General features: G+C 41.5%; 1 protein-coding gene across 3 annotated transcripts in view; it reads right to left on the reverse strand.

Annotated features, from left to right (window-relative positions):
- Positions 1 to 12882, reverse strand: part of CH25H (cholesterol 25-hydroxylase) — a 79010-nt gene that overhangs the window by 23582 nt on the left and 42546 nt on the right. Inside the window, exon 1 of one of the 3 annotated variants that reach the window (XM_048857193.2) lies at positions 9978 to 10777. The exons of the other annotated variants lie outside the window; for them this stretch is intronic. The gene's annotated coding sequence lies outside the window, so the exon portion shown is untranslated. Of the gene's footprint in view, positions 1 to 9977; positions 10778 to 12882 lie in introns of those variants that run through there. 3 annotated transcript variants of the gene reach the window in all.

Consider the following 12882-nt stretch of genomic DNA (forward strand, 5'->3'; position numbering starts at 1 on the left):
AGACAGAGTGGGGCCAAACTGAGCTGTGGAGTAGAGTTGTGTCAGATCCAGAGGGACCAGAAAAGCAGCCCAGAGAGAGCAGACCCTGTTCTGGGAACAGAGCTGCAGCCCCAAAGCTAGAGGCACAGCCCAGAGAGAGCAGACTTGCCCTGGGAGCAGAGCTGCAGCAACCAGAGCTAGAGGGGCCCGAAAAGCAGCTCAGGAAGCAGGTCAGTGCTGGGAGCAGAGTTACAGAAGCAGCCTGCAGAGCAGACCTGTCCTGGGCGCAGAGCTGTAGCAACCAGAGCCAGAGGGGCCAGAGAAGCAGCCCAGGGAGCTGGAGGCAGAGCAGCAGTAGCGCAGAGACAGAGTGGTGGAGCTGGGGCTGGAGCAGTCCGGAGCTGGGTGCGGTGAGCAGCTGGAGAGAGCGAGGGGGACCCTGAGCAACGGGCCCAGCACAGGGAGACGCCTTAGCCAAGAGGTTCTGCAGGCCAGGCTTGGATTGTAACCCCGACAGGTCAGGGGCAACACTGGGAAGAAGGGTCCTACCACTTAGAGCCTGAGAGCGTGTGGCCACCACCAGAGCAAGTGTCCAACCCACAGCATCCCTGCAGCACAGCCAGGGCCTGAGAAGGAGTCTTGGGACTTACAAAGAACAGACTGTGAACTGCCCTGACATTCCAGAGACACTGTTTGTGATGTTCCCTGCCACAGAGCAGGTTGATGTGTTTCCTTTAACCTTTCCCATTTTTCCTTATTCTTTTTAAAATTAATTGTTGATTAAATAACTTGCATTTGTTTTAAATTGTATGTAATGGTCAGTGGGTCAGAGAAGTGCCCAGTGTAGAGAGAGTACCCCGGAGTGGGAACACCCCAGCTCCTGTCCTAGGTGACCACAGCAGGGTTGGGGGTCGAGCCCCCCAGGAATCCTGGGCCCAGCCTTGTTGGGGTTACGAGGACTCTGCCAGACAGGAGTGTGGAAGGGGAGTCCTCAAGGGCAGGGAGGCCACTGGGTAAAGGAAGGACTCAGATCCTTTTGCTAGCCCACTTCACCGGGGTAGTACAGAAGCCAGAAAAGTTCTCCACAATAGCGGGATTATTCCCCCGCTTACACTCTGATATAACAGTGTTAGGAGTCGGCTACAAGAACCTGACTAGAATACTATTTACCCATAAATAGCACATACTGTAAATGGAATTCAACTCTCAAAAGATCCCGTTCTGACTGTTTTATATTGAGTATTGATTCCTCCAGATTAAATGAAATTTTTAAAAGAGGATTTGGTTTTACTGGGAAATTTCAAACAAAATTAAATTTCCTATAACTTGTGCACCTCCATTTGTAGCAGGAAATTTGGACACAGTCAATTTGAAATCTAGTCAATTTGAAAAAAGAAAGAAATGAGTGAAAAAGTAGTTTCAGGTATTATACTTGCTGAAGTCCCCCTGCCAGTTTATGTGGCTTTACAATCATATTTTCCTTTCAAAAATACTCTCTCTTTTTGCTCATCAACAGAACCACACAGTTAACAGAGAAAACTGACTAGCTAGACAGTTAACTGCTAGTACACAAAGTGCTGTCACATGTACAAAATAAATGAAAAAAAGAAAGTTTTGTTATCTAATGTCTTTTATTTCCAGTAACCTGAGTGGTTGCATGTATCAGCAGTAAGTTAAACCACCCTTTTCAGACACCAGGGTGATTTTTGAGTTAATGGTGTCCTGTTACGCTGTTCACTTGTTTTTCAGCTCATCTCTATGGTAGACCGTCTCAGCCACAACTGATTTCAGTGGCGGCTACTTGGTGATCAGCATTCAGAAATCTGCCTGCCTATTTAGGTGTCTAAATATAGAGGTAGGAAGGTAAGGTCAGACTCCCATGTTTTTAAATCTTGGCCTTAACCTCTCTGTGCCTGAGCTCTCTCTCTCTTTTTTCAGTTTTGCTTTTTGCATCGTGCTCAATGGAACTGCTGGGTGCTGAGCATTTTTGAAAATCTGGCCTGTAACATACAATCACTGTCATGTACTTTAATAAGCAGCTACCATTTAATTAGACTGATTAACTCTAAATGTATTGGGCCTGATTCTGATCAGTGGAGAGACTTTGATTGACTCCAGTATATGTGAAATCAGGATCATGCCCACTGTGTTAGATGGGGCTTAACAACAATGCAACACTTGTTAAAACACAACAGATAGGTTTTTTTTAAAATGAAAGTATTAAATACAACAAATATCTTTACATGAAAACTAAGCACTAAAATGTCATTTCTGAATTGCTGGGGGGATATTTTCCAAGTTATTCTAAGCCACCTAAACACAGATTTCCTGTTAGCCTACACAAACTCCCACTTGCCTTCTGTAATGCAGATGTACAGAAGTCTAAGTATGTTTATTCATGGGAAATGTTATAATCCTCTATGAGCAATACTTTACAGTTGCCAAAGAAACTTAGCCTTGGCAGGAGGAGAAGAGGAGAAATGCTATCTTATCTCATTCAGTATCTGTTCCTCTTGATCTACTTAGATTCATATTTGATTTAGGCTGCAAATGAAATGCCTTAGGTATTGTAGTTTTTGGTGCATATCTGTCAGACCAGCAGGACCACATAAAGTTGGAATACAACACATCCGTTGACTGCAAGACAGTTTGCCAAAATTTTAATGGGTTGGCTTTCCCCTCCTCCCTCACATGGCCAAGGGAGTTTCAGGCTTAGTTTCCCTAAGAGATGAGTCAAAACTTTGATCCACTTTATTCCCACAAATATGCTAGTGCTGAGCTATGAAAATAAGATTTGATAGAAGTTAACTCTTATAAACTGTGGTTCCAACTATTTTATTCTTGTAAGTGGTATCTCAGCTGGATGAACAAACAGCAGCCCTGATGTTTGGATTGTATTGGTGATGTACAGAATGAATTGTAATAGCTTTTGTTTGTTTGTTGTCAACACATTTCAATCCAGTTTAAAACATTGACTCTCTGAGGGTCTGAGACTCCTATACTTACAACTCCCACCAACCCTTCTGCAATATTGTCTCTGGCTCCAGACCTTCTCTCTGCTGCTGCTCTTTAGTGGAGAAATGGGATATCCCCAGATTGACTTAAGGAGAAAACCAAAACCATCTGAAAGGAAACTGTCTCCTTCCTACCCCACGGTTTTGACTCAGACACTGACTCTACATGTCCCTATTCCCTCCTAATCTGATCTCTTTTTTGCCTTGCATCACGCTCTCCCTCTTCCCCCCTGCTCAGCCACTCCCTCCCATCTGGCTTCTTTCCCTCTGTGCCCAAACATTATTATGATCACTTATATAGCACCATAAATGTGCGAGGCAATTTAGAGAGATTAGAGAAAAAGTCTGTTCAAAAAGCTTAAAATCTAAATTAGAAAAACAGAAAATTAAGGTAACTTGTAATGGCAAGTGGAGCTGACCGTTCAAACAAAAATTATCAGAAGGCAAATGAATTCTGATCAAAAGAGCAAACAAATAACACCGTTAAACTGAATTACTATAATCTATAAATAAATATTAGACTTTTTAAATTACTCTGTCTAAAAGTGGCATGTTTTCATCCATCCGTGATCGTCCCCCTCTATTCAACATTGGTGAGGCCTCATCTGGAGTACTGTGTCCAGTTTTGGGCCCCACACTACAAGAAGGATGTGGATAAATTGGAAAGAGTCTAGCGAAGGGCAACAAAAATGATTAGGGGTCTGGAACACATGACTTATGAGGAGAGGCTGAGGGAACTGGGATTGTTTAGTCTGCAGAAGAGAAGAATGAGGGGGGATTTGATAGCTGCTTTCAACTACCTGAGAGGTGGTTCCAGAGAGGATGGTTCTAGACTATTCTCAGTGGTGGAAGAGGACAGGACAAGGAGTAATGGTCTCAAGTTGCAGTTGAGAGGTTTAGGTTGGATATTAGGAAAAACTTTTTTCACTAGAAGGGTGGTGAAACACTGGAATGCGTTGCCTAGGGAGGTGGTGGAATCTCCTTCCTTAGAAGTTTTTAAGGTCAGGCTTGACAAAGCCCTGGCTGGGATGATTTAATTGGGGATTGGTCCTGCTTTGAGCAGGGGGTTGGACTAGATGACCTCCTGAGGTCCCTTCCAACCCTGATATTCTATGATTCACATTGAACTTTTAATCTAAGCAAGTCCCCCCACCCCGAAAGGCACCCATTAGAAAATCCCTGTTAGAGCCAGTAGCTACTTCCCCAACTGAATGTGAGAGCCGACGTCAATCAGACAAATCACACCACACGTCTACTGCATGTAAGCTATAAACTAACAGCTCTCAAACCAAAACTCAATTAATGTACTTCTGCTTCTAACAAGAGAGAAAAAAGCCTGAAGGCATCATGTAGAAAAATCTAATTCTGTAGAAAGGTAGTGACAGAAATGTAAGGGAGGTATCGTTTGATTCATAAAAATCTACAGAATCATGTCATTGGTGTCACACTCTGCAAAATGGCAGGGTGAAGTCAGTGCCCCCCCGGCTCCCAGCTCCAAGTCCTCCAGCTCATGGAAATCTTGATAATACAATGTAATCAGAAATGGGTCGAGTTAGGTATCATTCAAAAGCCCTTTCCCTAGGAACACAATGGTAACAAACATGACAAAACTAGGACCATTTTGTGGCTATATATTCAAGAAAATATTTAAAAATCAACTTTTACCTTAACACAGGGATGTCAAACATGCAGCCTTCATAAAGTTAAATTGTAGCCCTCGACTGGCAGTAATGTCAGACTAACATAAGTTAATGCTTAGAACATGATACCTGATTATTTTTTTCAATGTTGCAGATTACTATAAATGGAAGGAGGCTTCAAGTTGATTTGCCATCATTGAGAAAAAGGAACGGTTAAATGGTATTGATTATCAGCTTTGTTTATTATGCCAAAAGAATTGTTATGAGGCACTGGCTACGATGTCCGCATCCAGCCAGAAAATACTGGAATCCATCCACAAATTGTATGCAGATCTGGGGGATTTTGTACAGACACAGTACTGGGAACCAAATTCTTGCAAGGAAAAGGTTACGACATGTAAAAGGAGCACACACCTGAATACTTGTTGCCCTTCAAAAATGCTTCCTACATGTCTTCTTTGAAAAGCACACAGATGTGTTTGAAGTCATTTCTCAAAAGGTACATGACTTGCAAGACTAATTCCACACATCCAATATACATTACACTCTCAATGACCTATTGTGCATGATGGCGAGCTGCAATATCACAGAATGGTACAAGTAATTCAATGAGGTTGAATCAGCAACAAAACAAACTGTTTTTTTTGCTTTAGATTTAACCAACTATTGTGGGATGATTGCCTGGTACCTCGCTGAAATAAGAAGTATAAAAAAGACTGGAACAGACATATGGGAAGAATTTTGAAAAGGAAATTGGGCTGATAAAAGGTCACCTGTTCCCTTCTCTGCACTTAGTTCAGACAAAGCCCTAACACATTAAAACAGAGCAATGAAAGTCACTGGGGGGGTTGATGGGCATAGCACAGCACCCCAATGTCCTTTTCCGTTTTTTCCTGACAACTCCAGAATGACAAATTTGGAACAAAACATTAAGCATGGCTGGGATGACTTCCCAGCAGTAACCAAGCACCATCAAGATTCATTATGTGCAGTTGAAATGCTAAGAAGGTAGAATTTTAAAACTACAGGATGAGCTTATTCACACTGGCAACCCATTTGTGTATGATGGATCAGACCTCATTAATATCATGACAAAAGAAGTCTTTAGTGATGAGATAGCTAAAGGTATCAGCCGAATGGATACTTTGGGTTATGAGTTTTATGAAGCCTTCAAAAACCAAAGAATTATCCAAGGCTCCAACAATCTATGGGCTCCAATCAAGAACAGACTAAAGCTGAGATCGAATGCAAAGAAGAAAGTTGGAGTGAAAGTGGCAGGGACTATTACAGAGTTAACCACAAACAAGTCATTGTTTGCTCCTCTCCTGGTCATGTCCAGATCTCAGCATGATGTTGATCTTTGTCAGACTTTGGGAAAGTACAAGTTTTCCATGGGACCACAATCGATGGTAGAGTGTTGACAGAACAATGTATATGTGTCAGCTGAAAAGCAAACCAATGTAGATCTTGCATGGTCTTCCTAAGCAGCATGACAACATGACCAGTACCTTATGCCAGAAGAATCCTTTCAGCATAGCAGTCACAGATGGTATGGCTGAGGTACAAGCTCGCAATGAACCAGGAACCATTAATACCTATCAAGGTTTGGCTGAACACTTCATAATGAGGCTACAGAGAAAATACTACGACAAAGTCCACCTCGTGTTTGACACATATGCAAAGAAATCAATTAAAAATATTACCAGAAAGAAAAGACTCCATGGTGTGGCACATGTTTAGTACAAAATTATTGAGTCCACAAACATCTCCAAAGTCACAGTCAAGAAGCTACTCTTTCATACTCTCACGCTGGATGTGTTAACTGCATATCTTGCATGAAAAATGCTCCAGCATGCAAAGAATTGCTCAAAGAATTTTGTTGGCGCATAGCATAATGAAGCTGCTGTCTTGCGCTGTTCACTGGAGTTTCTTCGTAGTTCCCATGAGGAACCTGACACTAAAATTATCTTGCATGGCATGAATTCCAGAGAGAGAGGTACTACTGTACTCTGGATTTTTGCACAAGACACAGCTGTTCTGGTGCTCTCTGAGAGATGCTACCCAAGAGACTTCCTCAAGATTCTGTTTTTGGGCCTGCTGCTGGGGAAACAGAATCCCTGTATGTCCCTCACAGATGCATTCCTATCTCTTGGACCATTAAAAGCCATCGCATTGCCAGGTTTCCATGCTCTTCCAGAAGTGTCACATCCTTGAAAAGCTTGCTGGAAAGACCAAATTACCATACTGGAAGGCATTTGATTTAGCCTTCAAAAACTCTCTCCTCATTCTGAAGGTGCTCAGAGCAGCACTCAGAATGGCTGAGACTGTTACTGCCGAGGTCAGAAACTCATATGCTGAGTTTACCATTTGAAAACCAACATTATGATACTTTCAGAGCTAAGTTGGTGGATGTTTTTCAAGAGGCAGACAAATGGAGAAAAATTGCTACCGACAAGGGGTGCATTTATTCCTGCTATCAAGAGGGCAAATTATCAAGCAATGGAATGGCTCTGGGATAGAATCATAGGACTGGAAAGGACCTCGAGAGGTCATCTTCTCCAGTCCCCTGCACTCAGAGCAGGACAAAGTATTATCTAGACCATTCCTGACAGGTATTTGTCTAACCTGCTCTTAAAAATCTCCAATGATGGAGTTTCCACAACCTCCCTAGGCAATTTATTCCAGTGCTTAACCACCCTGACAGGAAGTTTTCCTAATGTCCAACCTAAACCTCCCTTGCTGCAATTTAAGCCCATTGCTTCTTGTCCTATCCTCAGTGGTTAAGAAAAACAATTCTTCTCCCTCCTCCTTGTAACATTTACATACTTGAAAACTGTTATCATGTCCCCTCTCAGTCTTCTCTTTTCCAGACTAAATAAACCCAATTTTTTTCAATTTTCCCTCATTGGCAATGTTTTCTAGACCTTTAATCATTCTTGTTGCTCTTCTCAAAACTCTCTCCAATTTGTCCACATCGTTCCTGAAATGTGGCGCCCAAACTGGACACAATACTCCAGCTGAGGCCTAATCAGCGCAGAGTAGAGCAGAAGAATTATTTCTTGTGTCTTGGTTACAACAATCCTGCTAATACATCCCAGAATGATGTTCGCTTTTTTTGCAACAGTATTACACTGTTGACGCATATGTAGCTTGTGGTCCACTATGACCCCCAGATCCCTTTCTGTAGTACTCCTTCCTAGGCAGTCATTTCCCATTTTGTATGTGTGCAACTGATTGTTCCTTCCTAAATGGAGTACTTCGCATTTGCCCTTATTGAATTTCATTCTATTTACTTCAGACCATTTCTCCAGTTTGTCCAGATCATTCTGAATTTTAATCCTATCCTCCAAAGCACTTGCAACCCCTCACAGCTTGGTATCATCCGCAAACTTTATTAAGTGTACTCTCTATGCCATTATCTAAATAATTGATGAAAATATTGAATAGAACCGGACCCAGAACTGATCCCCACGGGACCCCACTTGTTATGTCCTTCCAGCATGACTTTGAACCACTGATAACTACTCTCTGGGAAAGGTTTTCCAACCAGTTTTGCACCCACCTTCCAGTAGCTCCATCTAGGTTGCATTTCCCTAGTTTACTAAAGCTTTTGATACTATCTTGCATGACCTTCTCATAAAATCAAAATTACCACATCTACCACTTCCTCTCTATCCACAAGGCTTGTTACCCTGTCAAAGAAAGCTATCAGATTGGGTTGACGTGATTTGTTCTTGACAAATCCATGCTGTAACTTATCACCCTCTAGAAGTTTGCAAATTGATCTTTTAATTATTTGCTCCATTATCTTTCAGGGTACAGAATTAAGTTCACTGGTCTGTAATTCCCTGGGTTGTCCTTGTTTCCCTTTTTATAGATGGGCACTATATTTGCCCTTTTCGAGTCTTCTGGAATCTCTCCTGTCTTCCATGACTTTTCAAAGATAATCGCTAATGGCTCAGACATCTCCTGAGTCGGCTCCTTGAGTATTCTAGGATGCATTTCATCAGACCCTGGTGACTTAAAGACATCTAATTTGTCTAAGTAATTTTTAACTTGTTCTTTTCCTATTTTAGCCTCTGATCCAATCTCATTTTCACTGGCATTCACTATGTTAGATGTCCAATAACTACCAGCCTCCTTGGTGAAAACTGAAACAAAGAAGTCATTAAGCACCTCTGCCATTTCCACATTTTCTGTTTTTATTTTTTTCCCCTCATTGAGTAACTGTCCTACCCTGTCCTTGGTCTTCCTCTTGCTTCTAATGTATTTGTAGAATGTTTTCTTGTTACCCTTTATGTCTCTAGCTAGTTTGATCTCGTTTTGTGCCTTGGCCTTTCTAATTTTGTCCCGACATACTTGTGTTCTTTATTTATATTCATCATTTGTAATTTGACCTTGTTTCCACTTTTTGTCGAACTCCTTTTTTATTTTTAAATCATTGAAGATCTCCTGGTTAAGCCAGGATGGTCTCTTGCCATACTTCCTATGCAGGGGATAGTTTGCTCTTGTGCCCTTAACAATGTCTCTTTGAAAAACTGCCAACTGTCTTCAATTGTTTTTCCCCTTAGACTTGCTTCCCAGGGGATCTTACCTATCAATTCCCTGACTTTGCTAAAGTCTGCCTTCTTGAAATCCATTGTCTTTATTTTGCTGTTCTCCCTCCTACCATTCTTTAGAATCATGAACTCCATCATTTCATGATCACTTTCACCCAAGCTGCCTTCCACGTTCAAATTTTAAACCAGTTCCTCCCTCTCCCGTAGTAGCCTTCTCCACTTGCTGAAATAAAAAATTGTCTCCAATACATTCCAATAACTTTTTAGATAATCTGTGCCCTGCTGTGTTATTTTCCTAACAGATGTCTGAGTAGTTGAAGTTCCACATCACCACCAAGTCATATGCTTTGGATGATTTTGTTAGTGGTTTAAAAAAAGCCTTATTCACCTCTTCTTCCTGGTTAGGTGGTCTGTAGTAGACCCCTATTATGACATCACCCTTGTTTTTTACCCCTTTTATCCTTACCCAGAGACTTTCAACAAGTCTGTATCCTATTTCCATCTCAACCTCATTCCAAGTGTATAAATTTTTAATATATAAGGCAACACCTCCTCCCTTTTTTGCCTGCCTGTCCTTCCTGAGTTGTGTTTATTTACTAGCATTTCGAGTACTTCCTGCTTATTCCCCATACTTCTCGCATTCCTAAACAGACATCTAAGATACTGATTCGATTTCCACCCCCCCAGTTCTGTCTTGCGTCTCCTTTATCCTATAACATGCTATAACAGCCCATGCTCCCCACAAATTCTGACCCTTCTCCCAGGTCTCCATGTTTTTGGCTTACCTGTGGGCTTTGGTCACCTGCCCCCTTTGAACCTAGTTTAAAGCCCTCCTCACTAGGTTAGCCAGTCTGAATCCAAATATGCTCTTCCCTTTCCTCGATAGGTGGACCCCATCTCTGTTTAGCAGTCTTCCTTCCTGGAACAGCATCTTGTCATCAAGGAAGCTGAAGCCCTCCTGGTGACACCATCTTCACAGCCAGTCATTCACCTCCAGCATGCATCTGTCTCTGCCTGGGCTCCTACCCTTGACCGGAAATGGCCCACCTTGATTATCACTACAAAAGGTTTTCTCCCCCCGCCACTGCTCTCCTGCTGGTATTAGCCCATTGTTTCATGTTCTGTGTGTATATAAATCTCCTCACTGAATTTTCCACTGAATGCATCCGATGAAGTGAGCTGTAGCTCACGAAAGCTTATGCTCAAATAAATTGGTTAGTCTCTAAGGTGCCACAAGTACTCCTTTTCTTTTTAAGAAAGAAGAGAGATTCAACTAGAAACAAGAGAGCATGATGGAAACAAACAGTTATGATACAAAACAAAATCTTGAAATGCAAAGAGCCTGCACTTCTTAAGTTACTTTCCTATCGAATACAGTAATCCAAACTTTCATGAAAAACACCCCACTCCACAAGATCATGTCTCCTCAGCGAATGGATGAGCTCAAAGCATTTCCCTTTCCCTACCAGCACCATTGACTTCTGACTTCCCTGGACTGTTCTTCAGACAGTTGGATTTTGTCCAGGCATTCATTGCCTGCAGGCAGGCTCTTCTCTGGGATGGCATTGATAATGTTGGCTGAGAAAGAAAGTGCAGACAAGGGTGTACAGCAGTCTGGAGGCTTGCAGTTCTGTCCTTTTAAAGCCCCTTTCACTAGAACCAAAATGGCAACTCTGATTTCTCTATAAGACGTTTTCATCATTAAACAAACAATGATTGCCATTCATTGACATTAGACTGAATTCACATAATAGTACATTATTCATGTGAAACAAGAAGCCATGTCTTTTAAATACCAAAGTTCACATTTATTAATCCTTTTCTCTGAAAAATTAGTCTATGGCTGCCAAGGAAAAACTATGCAATGGCTGGAAGGAGGATAAAGTGACCCAAGATGTTGGTTTCTTATTTATTGTAATGATTTTAAACGTGTCTTAGGACTGGTCTACACTAGAAAATTAGATCAGTTTAACTACCTTGGGCAGGGGTGTGAAAAATCGCCATGACCAACGTCATTAAGTTCCTGTGTAGACAGTGCCAGGTCAATGGAAGAATACTACCATTGATTTAGCGACTGCCTCTTGTGGAGGTGAATTACCCGTGCTGACGGGACCACCCCTCCCATCAGCATAGAGAGTGTCTACACTGAAGTACTGCAGCAGTACAGCTGTGCCTCTGTAGCATTTTAAGCATAGACCTACCTTAGGTTACAAGAGGAATACATTTAATTAGATAAAGTTAACAGTGGACACAGGTACCTAATTTCTGCTACATGTGAAAATACTTTAAAAACAGAAAACAAATATGGTTCATTGTTTGCACTCTGGTTTTAATTTCCCTTCTTTTTAAGGCCAAGCCATAATGCTATTATTATTATTTATTATTATTATTATAATGCTATTATTATTATTTTTAAGGCCAAGCTATTATTTCTGACCATTCAGCACCCACTGAAGGATTTCATTGCTAAATACTACCATATCCTCCCAGTTATCCAGTAATTTACCCCAAACCAAGCCCTCTATGATTCCATCCTCCCTCCCTCTCAGCCAGCCACATTCTACCGATATTCCCCAGATCCCCCTTCTCCTTGCTGCAAACACACAACCCATTCTGATCAACTCCTCACTGTCTTCACAGGCTTCTTGTACCCTACGGTTCAACTTTCTTCCCCACAATTCTCCAGTAGTAATTACTATGTCCCTCCTTTCTTCCCATATTACTCTTCAGGATCCCACAACCTCCACCGAGCCAGTAGCACCTTGTAATCCCCTCTCCTTCTCTACTCCCAAAAAACATTTGATCTGTTTTTTGAGTCAATCAGTGCTACTAAGTCTTCATCCATGGGAAACCAGAAGCCTCTTACTGGTGGGTAGTATTCATTAATGCCGTAATGCTCTTTCCTCCTTTGTTCCCACATCTACTGAAAATCTTGTCTGGAAGTAGTGGGCAAGGAATTTTGGTGTCACTTCTGACCACACACTTTTTTGGGAAGCTATATTATACATCACAGGCATTAATTCATTCTTGGAGTGCTTTCCCGAAATACACACTGTCTTCCCATTACTGGTTCCCAACATGCCACAACCCTCATGCTTCACCTCTCAACATCCAACTCCACACATAAGATTAGTGTGTTTTTTTGCTGAACATTGTTCTATATGTGCATTACATCATTAAGATCTGACTCTGATGAGAGACAAGATTTCAACAAAAAAAGAAAAGGAGTACTTGTTGCACCTTAGAGACTAACCAATTTATTTGAGCATAAGCTTTCGTGAGCTACAGCTCACTTCATCGGATGCATACTGTGGAAAGTGTAGAAGATCTTTTTATATACACACAAAGCATGAAAAAATGGAGGAGGTATTTTTTCATGCTTTGTGTGTATATAAAAAGATCTTCTACACTTTCCACAGTATGCATCCGATGAAGTGAGCTGTAGCTCACGAAAGCTTATGCTCAAATAAATTGGTTAGTCTCTAAGATGCCACAAGTACTCCTTTTCTTTTTGCGAATACAGATTAACACGGCTGTTACTCTGAAACAAAAAAAGAAGAAACTCTGACAAATTTTAGTGCCTCCTTTATGAGGAATGTTAACATGGAGAACTGAAACTAGTTTTTATTCTCAGTCCAACAACATTGCATTTTCTATTGCCTCTTGTAACTAGTTATTTGCCTCTGCTAA

Source organism: Caretta caretta, chromosome 7 (assembly GCF_965140235.1).
Source record: "Caretta caretta isolate rCarCar2 chromosome 7, rCarCar1.hap1, whole genome shotgun sequence".
NCBI lineage: Eukaryota > Metazoa > Chordata > Testudines > Cheloniidae > Caretta > Caretta caretta.